Raw genomic sequence first — 12,824 nt, 5'->3', positions numbered from 1 at the left:
TATTGTTTAGATCGGTTTATGCTAATTAGGTTTAAGTGGATATTTTGTATATTTATACTAATTTAAATTTTTATACTATAAAATGTGTAAACTAAACAAATACTAAGGTCTACGGTTGAAGGAAGTCATTAAAACATAGCTTCTTAGTCAACGCAATCAAAATATCTGCATATAGGTACTTAAGCGATATTCCGACTGATAGAACTTATAAAGGATTTGACCTGAGAAAGTCCCTGATGACTACAAAAGTAAAATTTTGGAAACAACGAAATTCATATAATCAAAATATATTTAAAAAAAACAATATATTCAACTGTAAACTTTAATTTTATATCTATGACTGGCGAAATCCGAATACTATCATTAAAGATCATTGCCAAAAACACTGCATTTGCTTCTATACCGGACCTACAATAAAAAAGCCGTCGTGGCCTATAGGAAGCCGTCGTGGCCTAAAGGATAAGACGTCCGGTGCATTCGTATCTAGCGATGCACCGGTGTTCGAATCCCGCAGGCGGGTACCAATTTTTCTAATGAAATACGTACTTAACAAATGTTCACGATTGACTTACACGGTGAAGGAATAGCATCGTGTAATAAAAATCAAACCGACAAAATTATAATTTGTGTAATTACTGGTGGTAGGACCTCTTGAGTCCGCACGGGTAGGTACCACCGCCCTGCCTATTTCTGCCGTGAAGCAGTAATGCGTTTCGATTTGAAAGGTAGGGAAGGGTAGGGCAGCCGTTGTAACTATACTGAGACCTTAGAACTTATATCTCAAGGTGGGTGGCGCATTTACGCTGTAGATGTCTATGGACTCCCGGTAACCACTTAACACCAGGTTGGCCGTGAGCTCGTCCACAAACATAAGCAATAAAAAAAAAAGAGAGATTAAAGTGTACAAATAGATTTAATTACTTTTTTTACAATACTACTGAGACCTAAAACTCATGTTTCAAGGTGCATTTGCGCTTACGTTGTGATGTCTTAGGGCTCCGGTAATCACTTAACAACAGGTGAGCCGTAAAGGTTGTTCACCCTTCTAAGCAACAGAAAAAATATTTTGTGGACGAATGTCGCTTAGTTACCTATATAGCTACAAATTTATTTGGTAAAATAGAAACGTCCCTTTGAACTTGCAGATTTTTTTTTAACCCCTTGTAAATTTTAGTTCTATTTTAGTGCGTTTTATTACCCTTTTTTCCCTACCTAAGCGTCAGTAGCCTGCGGGACGATTCCAATTATGCGAGGGCGAAATTTTTTACAGCTTCGTGTACGAACAAAAGTTAAAGTGTAGAAAGGTAAGAAATGAAGATCAAAGGCGCGCCTCCCTCACACTATGTAAATTCTAGCTGCTCTCGTACAATCCGGTGTGTTCATAGTTCAACAGAACCGAAAAGGTCTTATTTGGACCGGTCACAGTCCTCGTTGAACCCGCCGTTGAGCCGAACGAAGGACTCGACGAGCGAATCAACCCACAGACGGCCCACTGAGTTTCTCGCCGGATCTTCTCAGTGGGTCGCGTTTCCGGTCCGGTGGTATATTCTGCGAAGCACTGCTCTTGCTAGGGCCAGTGTTAGCAACACTTCTGGTTTGAGCCCCGTGAGCCCGTGAGCGAGACTAAAAAAGACTCACCTTTGAAAATAAAGTAATTTGTATTTGTAAGTCTTGATATATAAAATTTAGTAATTAATGTATACTTATTTAAAGGTATTGTCTTAAAAAATACATTATTGGAATTAAAGCAAACCATTTAATGCTACTCATTACTTATTACCTGTTAGTACTTTTACGATTAAGAAAAAATTTTACCTGTCTGAGTGATTTGCTCTCGGTACACCGGGTCTCGTGCCCATTAGGCGACGGACGCTTCTCATTACTGTCTTTAAAAGTTTCATTACAAATTTCAAATAAAGTATGGTATTTATACTACCGTTTCAAAACGCGATAAGACGACATTCGTTCCAATTCGAACAACGTTGATACCAGAAGCTATAAATACGATTAATATGTACCTACTTTAAAAACCACCACTTTTCCAAATCACTATGCCTTTTGTTTGGATTTTTTGACCGTTTTATGATACATTCTTATGTTCTAAGGAAAAAAGTAGAACAATGAAAAAGGGCAAGTAGCACCGAGAGGTATTATTGTTTCTCGCCAATTATTATTCTTGTCTTAACTTAAAAGTTTTTTTTGCGCGAATATTTAAGCTGAATAGAATGCAGAGGTAAATTTTTCATCTATATTTCTTATTTCAATGTTATAGTCTCAGTGTGCCAATAAATAAATATACTTTCTTTGTTCCTAATTTTCACATGAACAATAGAGCCTAAAGTTGGTAAAATCAAAAAGACCGACTAAATTCTTGGCACTACTGGGCATTGGACTATGACACATTTTTTAGATATTTATATTATTATGTTGTTTAACGTTTCTGTAGTTGGAATGAATATAAAATGTAAATAATTTAATTTATATCATGTTATCATTGAATTTTGATAATGATGAATCTTATCAAAGAAAATGTCTCATATCCCAAAAACAACTCAACGCGTTACCTTAAAAAAGGTTGTAAAAAGCTTTTTTAAATTCTGTGTCTAATTATTTAAAATATTTTCCAAAGGTGAATATTTAAAGGGTTACTTTAACTAATATTTAAGCATCAAAACGAATTCACAAAGATTCCTGGTCATTCAAAATCGCGTGCAGTTGTTTTTTTATGTCACGATTATAGTTGCATATAGTACATATGTTTTGATAACAGCCCAGCCTTAAACCGGTTTTTTTTTACTGTAGAAGTAGGTAGTAGTATAACGCATGTACCTAGTAGCTGGTACGAGCTCATATTTACGCTTCGAGATTACCAAATATGTATAAAATTTAGGAGAACGAGGTCCGATGCGAGTAGTGTATACTTCTATACTAATTGTGCCAGTCATTGTGATGTCAGAAGGCATTCCCTCGAGGCAATTGACAGAAAGGTAGAAAAAAAACTAATTAAAATTCGTGTCTAGAAGTAGTGTATATTGAAATTCGTCGCTTAATCATTTTGTTCACTGAAACAATACTGAGGTATACATAAATAAAGTGTATGATTTGTTTGTTAATTTCCTTTACAACATTTAATGTTCAAGGTGAACTTAGTATAAAATGTTTGCGTATTAATTGTGGAATGTTTTCATATTGAATGCGTTTACAAACATAGATAGCTTGAAAAGTTTAACAGATATTATGTGATATTAGGCCTTCTTGGTTCCCGTTGAAGATGGATCTGCTTACTTTTCAGGACCAAATAAATTTTAATCATGTAGGTAATATAATAATCACTAAGCAGACACCAATGGAGAAGGAGATCCTTACGCGGAAGTGGCATTGGATTGGTCACACTTTGAGAAAGCCCGATACCCACCTATCAAAGAGAGCACTGACCTGGAAAGTGTCTGGCAAAAGGAAGAGAGGCCGCCCCAGAACAACTTGGCGTCGCTCGGTGGAGCAGGAGCTAGGGGTCTTGGGTATGACGTGGGAGGAGTTAGAACAGACTGCCCAAGACCGATATAAATGGAAAAAATTGATTCGAGCCCTACACCCCAGCAGAGGGTAATAAGAAAGAATGATGATGATGATGAGGTAATATAATAAAATATACACGAAGGGAAGTAAGTGGGAGGGTAGGATGGGTAGCCATTTGATTTCGAGTAGCGCAGCCTGTTTTTTAGCTAGAAAAGGATGTTAAACATGTTGGCTCCTTCTCAGAAGAGGTTGCCACTAGATACTTTGAACCCTATTCCTTCCTAACCAAAGATTGATATTCCAAGGTGACGTATCTAATAAAATTAACTCAATTCGCATTTCTTAAATCAGTAGGTATTATAATATTTTTTGTATTTAAAGGGTACTCAAAGAATTTTATTTCATTTTCATTCAATGTTGGAGCTGAAAGCATTTCGCAATGTCAACATATTTTATGTTTTATAAAAATATGTTTAGTGATAGAAATACTAACCAATAATAAAATATATCTACGTAAGTTCTTTTTACCATTTTTACATTTACTTTTACCAATTGCAATACACCGCACTGATGAATTATAGCATAATGTTTTTCTTCTGTGAACCAATAATGCGTCAAGTTTGATGGAATGGAAATAAGTCATACCACTCCCATCCTAACTCTTAAGTTGGACAGCGTTATTGACAATATAATATCATATCATATCATAGGCTCTACGTGATGATCTTAAAATGTGTAGATTGTTTCTCTCAACAACGCTTCAATCTCACTAGGCGACCTGCCTGTATTGTGTGGGTACATTTAAAATACAAAGTATTATCCTTGGTATATCTTGAATAATTAAGAAATGTATTTTTCTATGCTAGGACCTCGTGTCTCACGATGACGATATAGGTTTGCTTCTGTGAGAATTTCAACAAATGTCCTAAACGCATCAACCATGAAGCAATCGTGCTTCGTGGCTTAAGGTTATCTGTCATTTTAATACAATTTAGACTTTGCCTTGTCTTCTAAATGAGAGTCGAATAATTGTTATTGCCGAGCTAACTGAACTTGAAGGGCTATTCTGGCTACACCTTGGTTGGTGGGCGACCTCATGGGGTTCAGCCTGAGAGAATTCCTACAAGAATCGCTGAATTAATAGCCGGATCGCAATCGCGACCCACTGTTAACATCCGGCGAGTAACTCAGTGGGTTAGTTTAGAGTTAGGTACGCGTCTTTCATCTATAAATCTAAAATCTATTTCAACACATCGTTTAATGTGTCACAAAATTAAAAAGTATTAGGAAATTATTTTTTACCCTCATTTTTTAATTATATTTTTCGATGACGAAAAAATATAATTTAAACTCAAATGTTTCGGACACAATATAGAGAACAGTACTGTGATAATTTTCAGGTGGTAGATTCTGCGAACCACTGCTCTTACTCTAGTGTTAGCAAATTCTCTCAGATTGAGCCCGTGAGCTCTCCTACCCGTCCACGTGTAGCTGCTTTAACTGCTGGATTAACCTATCAGGCTATCAGGGAACAGTTGCCTAAGGGGAATAAGTTTTTTTTTTTTTTTTTTTTTTATTGCTTAGATGTGTGGACGAGCTCACAGCCCACCTGGTGTTAAGTGGTTACTGGAGCCCATAGACATCTACAACGTAAATGCGCCACACACCTTGAGATATAGTTCTAAGGTCTCAGTATAGTCACAACGGCTGCCCCACCCTTCAAACCGAAACGCATTACTGCTTCACGGCAGAAAAATAGGCGGGGCGGTGGTACCTACCCGTGCGGACTCACAAGAGGTCCTACCACCAGTAATTACGCAAATTATAATTTTGCGGGTTTGATTTTTATTGCACGGTGTTATTCCTTCACCGTGGAAGTCAATCGTGAACATTAAATTTGTTGAGTACGTATTTCATTAGAAAAATTGGTACCCGCCTGCGGGATTCGAACACCGGTGCATCGCTACATGCGAATGCACCGGACGTCTTATCCTTTAGGCCACGACGACTTAAAATTTAATAAGTGGCAATATTGGCACATCCTTACTGTTGGTAACTAGTAAAGCTGCACTTTGTTGTTTTAATGTGGCCCTTGTTACCACAAGCACCGGTCACCGTCCTCGTCGAACCCGTCGAAACCCCCGAAAATCTGATGCAAATATACAGACAGCGATTCAAAACTTGATGGTACTTACATATTAATATACAGATCTAAATTTATTTTTTGATGTAGAAGTACAAACCTTACGTCATTTTCCATGAAAGCTGAAATTTACTGTATTGAGAATAGAATCAAAGAAAATGTTTGTGATTAATCAGAATTTTATTTTACAGAATTTCTATTGGAACAGAATGTGTTGTGTTCGCGCGACAGCGCGACGTTTGTAAATGTTCGGCAACTCGGGTGCCGTCGCCCGTACGCACCCCGCACCCGCACCTCTCATAACAGTGCGGTACATGACGGCACGCGGAGATACGCTCGTTCGATATTGAGAAAATTGTGCGCGCGCGCCCTTCGTTATATACTAAGTAAAGGGTTGAGTGTGAACCGGTGAAAAGGTGTATGTGCCACCCATCGCAGAGGAACACCGCTGCGACCGTGATAGTGCCAGCATCAGCCTCCAAGTAAGTCCCGTTTTCCTACCTACCCTTTCGTGTCCGCTCATTCTCCGCAGAGTTCATTTGCTCCCTTTCAGCTCATCAGCTCACGTTTAAGGTGACGCTCACCTGCGTCACCATGTTGACGAAACTAAAATATGTCAAGCTCTGTTTTGGATCTGTGTATCTGATGAGTGAAGATTACTTATAACTCAGGTGAGACGGATCACGACGCGACATCTACAAACTTTGCAATAGTACAACTTATTATTGGAAATATTTTTGGGACTTCAGGAGTAAATAATTTTAGAATAAACAGGTTACATATCAGCGCCATGTCTATTTCTGAGGTAAAGCAATCATGCGTTGCCGTTCCGAGGGTGGGGAAGTCTTTATTCCATTAGTTGTGATGAGTGATGTTACCTATAGGTATTCTATTGTGAACGTTATTTTATAAATTATGTGAATACAAGATCGAAATTAGTGCTCATATTGGAACGAAGTTCCTTACGGCAGGCTTGGAGAGGATAGGGATTTTGCTGCGCGACCGAACTGAAAAAAATGTGATAGTAAAACCGTAAGAAAAAATCCGTGGAAAAAAGTGCGTGGAATAAAACCGTTAAATGAGACGTGCGCAGGCACGACAGTCGCATACACAAGCGAGTAGTGTATAATACCTTTCTCTTTCTCCTTCTTTCTTTTCGTTCTCTAATCCCTTCTCTCTCTATTTAGTAATTATTTCTATTTCTATGTAATTTTATGTTGTCAACCAAAAATAAAGAGATATATTCTATTATTTTAATTGATAATTTGAATTACTATTTTTTTTATTTTACGTAATTTATTATTTCCTAAAATACTGAATTTCCTAAATACTTTCCCGTACTTAAATAAAAACTAATCAGCAAAATTTAAGAGAAAAACCAAGAAAACCTACATAAAATTGAGCACCATTTCTTTTTTTGCAAATTGTGTCGATTCTACATTAGCCGAAGGAACTTCGTCTGGTGTCCCACGACACCACATCTTTTTTTTTATAACTTTTTTTCTAATTTGTTATTAATTTGTTGGTTCATTAATAATATTCTTGCCATTTTATTTTCGGCTAATATGTACTGTAACATGCTTAATGTTCTTAAAAAAAACTACATAGTTTGCAAATGCCAAAAATCAAATTCATTGTGGCAATTTTACTAGTTACTAAAACCGTTTTTTTTTGTTCCAGGGAAAAGAAACTTCAAAAAATCTTTCAAATATATGCATAAAGACAATTTGAAGGTTTATTTTAGTCTTGCAATCTGATAGTAATAACGGAGCGTCGATCATAGTAGTTTTTTATTTTACCACTAGTAAAAAAATTTTTTTTGCTAAAATGTAATTGTCGCTACATTTTCTCATTCCTGTTTGGCGGTGTGTTCCGAAATGCAAAACATCTGGCGCAGTATTTTAGTTAAGCCCATGGACCGTAGCAGGATCCGGACAGCGATCTCCGCCAGTCAATGGCGTTTCGCTCAAGGAACGTGCTTAAATGTGGAGTAGTCTCTCGTGTGGGATTTGAACATCGACCAGTCGCGCAATTTCGTGCGTTCGTCTTATATTAATACGCCATTAATAACTCACCATTTTCGTATTACCTTCGACTATTAACAAAGAAAAGCACTCTCGAAAACTCTAAGTTAATTTAGTTTATCGTAACGCAATAGTTGGGGAGTGCTCTGATGAATTGTTTGAGATGATACCATCTTCTCGTTTTTACCATCGCACCGCCCGCCACCGAAGTAGAGTTCATCCATACTACCTGGAGCCACTGCGACCATCTACAGTGCGTTTCCAGAGATCTTTTTTGTCACGTACCATCCGACTTTGAAATGAGCTCCCGTCCACGGTGTTTCCCGAGCGCTATGACACTTCTTCAAACATGGCTTGTGGAGAGTACTTTACGGTAGGCAGCAGTTTGACTCTGACCTTGGCATTGCTGAAGTCCATGGGCGACGGTAATCACTCACAATCAAATTGGCCGTATGCTCGTCTGCCTACAAGGGCAATAAAAAAAAATTGATGTGCGGTATTATAATGATAGTCAAGCAATATTTGAAAGCGCTTCTACATATTACAATTAAAAAAAATTATGATTAATTTGTTTTTAATTTAAAGTGTTTTGTAAATGTCTAAATTTCTAATCAATAAAATGTTTATAGAAACTAGAGGTCCTGCAGTAGTCGAAATTCGACTATAATTAATTGGAATTGTCAGTTTGTACACTATTATGATTATATTTTAAACTTCTATAATCACAAATTTCGCCAAGACTACACTATAAAAAATATTAACAAAGACAAACAATATTTAATCTATTCTCAATTTGACAACAGAGGCCAAGAACAAAAGTTTGACAATAAATAGTACGCATGCGTGTGTGCGTCAAATACATGGTATGTAGTGTGTGTAATGTTTTCTTTATTGATTTAATGTATCTTTTATCCATTATTTTTAAAAAATATTAGCATTGTGCACTTCTTCTCTATATTCTCTATAAGTGTGCAAAATTTCATACTCCTCCGTCAGCGCAATTTTCGTAAAAAGGGATACAAAGTTTTTGCTTCACGTATTAATACATAGATAAAGCTGAATTTTAATAAGCCTAATAGTGCAACCAAAAACTTTTTCGAATAGTTATTGGCCTTTTACAACCTTAAGTTTAAATAATTTAAACTATATTGTTTAATATATCTCCTATGGTGATACAATTGAGATTTCAACCTCAAAAAAAAAGTGGCCACCTACGTTGTAGTGCTCTTTGTATATTAAGACAATGAGGTGTAGGCAGTAGCTTAGCGGTTCCTTTGTTTTTCATAATAGCTTCAAATTAAATACTTACAACTCTATAGAAATACTGTCAGATAAGCAGAAGAATTCACGACTGACCTATTGTTAATAGACTACTGAACATTACATAAACATTTCAATGTGAATGTCGCCGTCCACCCATACATTTGAGGTCGACGTCTCAAGTGTACCTTTCAACAGCTATCACATCCTGAGCGACAATATTCACCTGTCACCATAGTATTTTCTTACGGTTTTCGCGAGTCGTAAAGAGATTTTAATTAAAATGCTTTTACGGTGTAAGTTTATTTTTATTGTCATTCATTAACGGCCGTCTGGTGTAGTGGTAAGTGACACGGTCACTACACAAGGGGGTTGCGGGTTCGAATCCCGCCAGGGGAAGATATTTGTATGATAAATATAAAGTCTTTTCCAGGGTTATGGATGTATATTAAATATATGTATGTGTATAATAAAATCTTACATTTATTTCCGTTATCTGGTACCTGTAACACAAGTTCTTTACGAACTTATCACGGGACCAGTTAACGTGGCGTGATTGTTAGTAAATATTTATTTATTATTTCAGACGTTTCAAATACTTTAGCTTACGTGGTCACGATGAGATTTCAATGAATAACATCTGATTTATCCGTAAAAGTACTTTTAATTATCTCCCTGTCACATAAATGTTATTGTAAATACGACGTCAACCAGTTGTTGGAAGGTGGTTCCTCATCAAAAGTATTCACTTGTAAAGTTTTAGCGAAAGGCAGTAAGTAGCTTGGCTGTGCTACTATCATTGCTGACCAATGACCAAAGTCCATGAGCTACTGTAATCACTCACTGCCAGGACGACAGTATGCATGTCTACCTACAAGCGCAATAGAAAAATGTTTGACATTTCAAAGTCGGACATCACTGAGTGAAAATAAATGAGCATTAAAGTGCGGGACCTAATAACACAATTTCTAACACCTATCTATACTAATATTATAAAGCTGAAGAGTTTGTTTGTTTGAACGCGCTAATCTCAGGAATTACTGATCCGATTTGATCCGCTGCGTGCGCTGCAGAAACGGTTAAAGTTTCGCTAAAATAATGTATGACAGAGTTGTTGCCCTTTAAAAAATCTAAAAAAAAGTCAGCGACAGCATATGTCTATATGTTAAGGTTGGCTCACTATAAGGTTTTATATGCTAACCAAATTTGTTCTAAAATAAAGCATTATTTGTGAACTATTCCACGCGTACGAAGTCGCGGCCAAAAGCTAGTGGAATTATAATACCTATTATCGATCAGAAGTGAGGTAGGGAGTAAAAAATAAAAAGGAAAGAAATTACATAGAACTGGCCTAAATTTATTTCGCTGAATTAACCAAAACTTCTAATAAAATGATTTCAATCTACAATTAACGAAAACTGTTAAAATTACACAACAAGTCTCTTGCTCAAGGGCTGAACAAGGCTAACGGTCGGGGGTTGCCTGGGTTCGATAATACTCAATAGTCGATTTTGAATTATATTATGAAACAATTATCCTTGCTTTTCCATTTTTTTAAATAATTAATATTCTTATTCAAATTCTTCTCTCATAAATACACACACATTTTTTTCTCAGTATATACTTTATTCTAATTAAAATTGCGTTCAGTTGTTGAAAAATATTTTTTCGACTGCTGTCGGCTGGTCAGAATCAGAAGCATCGCAATCGATGATCGAAATAACCTTTTGCGCATACTCCAATGGTTTTTTTTATTGCTTAGATGGGTGGACGAGCTCACAGCCCACTTGGTGTTAAGTTGTTACTGGAGCCTATAGACATCTACAACGTAAATGCGCCACCCACCTTGAGATATAAGTTCTAAGGTCTCAAGTATGCTTATAAGTACTCTTCCCAAGCTTCGTTTGAAGAAAGGCATGACATGTTGTCATTCATATACTTTTATTATGTAGGTAAGTTTCGGTGTTTGGGAGTAACAAAAAAACCTTCAAGCACGTTACTTGCTTTATTTTAAATCAACTTCAGTATTAAACAAAATTACAAAAAGCTTAAAATAACATTATTAATATACAAAAGTAAGTAGCTTAGCGGGAACAGCGGCAGAGGTAACCCATTGAGTTTCTCGCCGGGTCTCCTCACTAGGTTGAGGTTCCGATCCGATGGTCGATTCTGCGAACCACTACTCTTGCTTGGACCAGTGTTAGCACACTCTCACAGGTTGAGCTCCGTATGCTCATTTACCAGACATGGCGTAGCTGAAATAGCCCCTTAGGCTATCAGCGAATAGGTAGATGAAAAAAAAAACGACAGAGGTTCATTAGTCATCACCCTGCCTAAAATTCCATTTAGAATGCAATATAGCTGATTTGCTGTAACAAAACACAACAATGAAACGTAAAAGTACTGATTATCCGTTATTAACATTTAACAATTATCGATGAAAAAATTGTCTAATTATTTTACCTGATAACGTGGCACGCACGCGTTGTGAGGTCCCATAAATTCCCAGAAACAAATTGTAGTCAAATTAATCAAGCGTATCCCAACTTCTCAACAGAATAATTAGCGACGCAAAATGCATAATTGAATAGTATTGACTTAACAAAAACGACGGTACATATGGAACAAATAAAAGAGAATTAAAACTACCCATCAAATTTTTTGTCAAATCTTTCCCGACTCGAGTTTACGATGCGCTAAGCGATCTGAAAGAGAATGAAATTAACTAAAGGCGATCACGTTTTTATACCTATGTTCATCCGTTAATTCAAAAATATTTAATACCGGCTACAGACCAACGCGATAAAGATTCGTACCTATGGAAAAACTATGAACGGCCGCGAACTACAACGAACCATTAAAACACTACATTCGAAGTCCTAAAACTTCTAATGTAGTGGTTTTTTTTTTTTGACATTGTTGTCTAAAGCTCGTGTTCTGAATTAAAATGCTAGCGGGCCTCGACAGTAAAAACTTCCGCCTACATAACTAAGCCAAACTTTTCTGGTATCTTCATATAATATTCTAGTCCCTAACGTTTTTTTTTTTAATTAAAACGTATTTTCTAATCGTTCAATAATCTAATTTCCGAATCGAAATGATTATTTTCAAATTTATATAATAGATACATGCACTTGAAAAGGATGTGTCCGTGGCCTAATAGATAAGACGTATAGTCATGCGATTACACTGTGATTCCATCCGGGAGTGGTGTTTCTTTACTTAGTCTGGCCATAAATACTGTTACAATTAAAAATAAACAAAATATTACATTTGAATTTGGAATGTGTCATTTTTATATGATTGCTCATTGTGTTTTTTCATTTTGGCGCCAATACATTGTAAAATATTTTGCGATATTAAAATGGAGTGGGGTGATAAAGAGAACCGAATCGCTGTGATTGCATTACACAAAGTAGGTATGGATCCAAATGCAATTTTTAAAACTCTCCATACGCTTGGTATTAGTAAAATGTTTGTGTACCGGGCTATTAATAGGTGCAATGAGACCTCCTCTGTTTGTGACAGAAAAAGATCTGGCACGTAGTGTTCGTACGAAAAAGGTGGTCAAATGAGTAAGGGCAAAAATTCGAAGAAATCCTGTCCGAAAGCAAAAGATTTTATCTCGGGAGATGAAGATAGCACCTAGAACCATGTCGTGTATTTTAAAAGATGACTTAGAACTTGCAGCCTATAAGAGGCGTACTGGTCATTTCTTAACTGATATAATTTAAAAGAGAATAGGGTGATAAAATCGAAACAACTACTGAAGCGATACGCAAAGGGAGGTCATAGAAAATTTTTGTTTACGGATGAGAATTTTTTTACAATTGAGGAACATTTTAACAAACAAAATGACCCTATTTATGCTCAAAGCTCTA

At 36.4% G+C, this 12,824-nt stretch overlaps 2 long non-coding RNA genes across 2 annotated transcripts; one reads left to right on the top strand and one right to left on the bottom strand.

Annotated features, from left to right (window-relative positions):
• The first annotated feature begins 3,932 nt into the window (after window positions 1-3,932).
• On the top strand, window positions 3,933-8,174 carry LOC119630563 (uncharacterized). Its single transcript, XR_009976847.1, has 3 exons — window positions 3,933-4,029; window positions 5,851-6,141; window positions 7,340-8,174. It is a non-coding gene; the product is annotated as an uncharacterized LOC119630563 (long non-coding RNA).
• Window positions 8,175-10,932: 2,758 nt separating this feature from the next.
• On the bottom strand, window positions 10,933-11,948 carry LOC101742314 (uncharacterized). The gene is made up of 2 exons (XR_009976845.1): window positions 11,407-11,948; window positions 10,933-11,312 (listed from the first exon to the last, which is right to left on the bottom strand). It is a non-coding gene; the product is annotated as an uncharacterized LOC101742314 (long non-coding RNA).
• Between the last annotated feature and the right edge of the window lie 876 nt (window positions 11,949-12,824).

The sequence above is a fragment of the Bombyx mori genome, chromosome 3 (genome assembly GCF_030269925.1).
Source record: "Bombyx mori chromosome 3, ASM3026992v2".
NCBI lineage: Eukaryota > Metazoa > Arthropoda > Insecta > Lepidoptera > Bombycidae > Bombyx > Bombyx mori.
The sequence above is the reverse complement of the archived record's forward strand: the minus strand, read 5'-3'. Positions and strand labels throughout refer to the sequence as shown.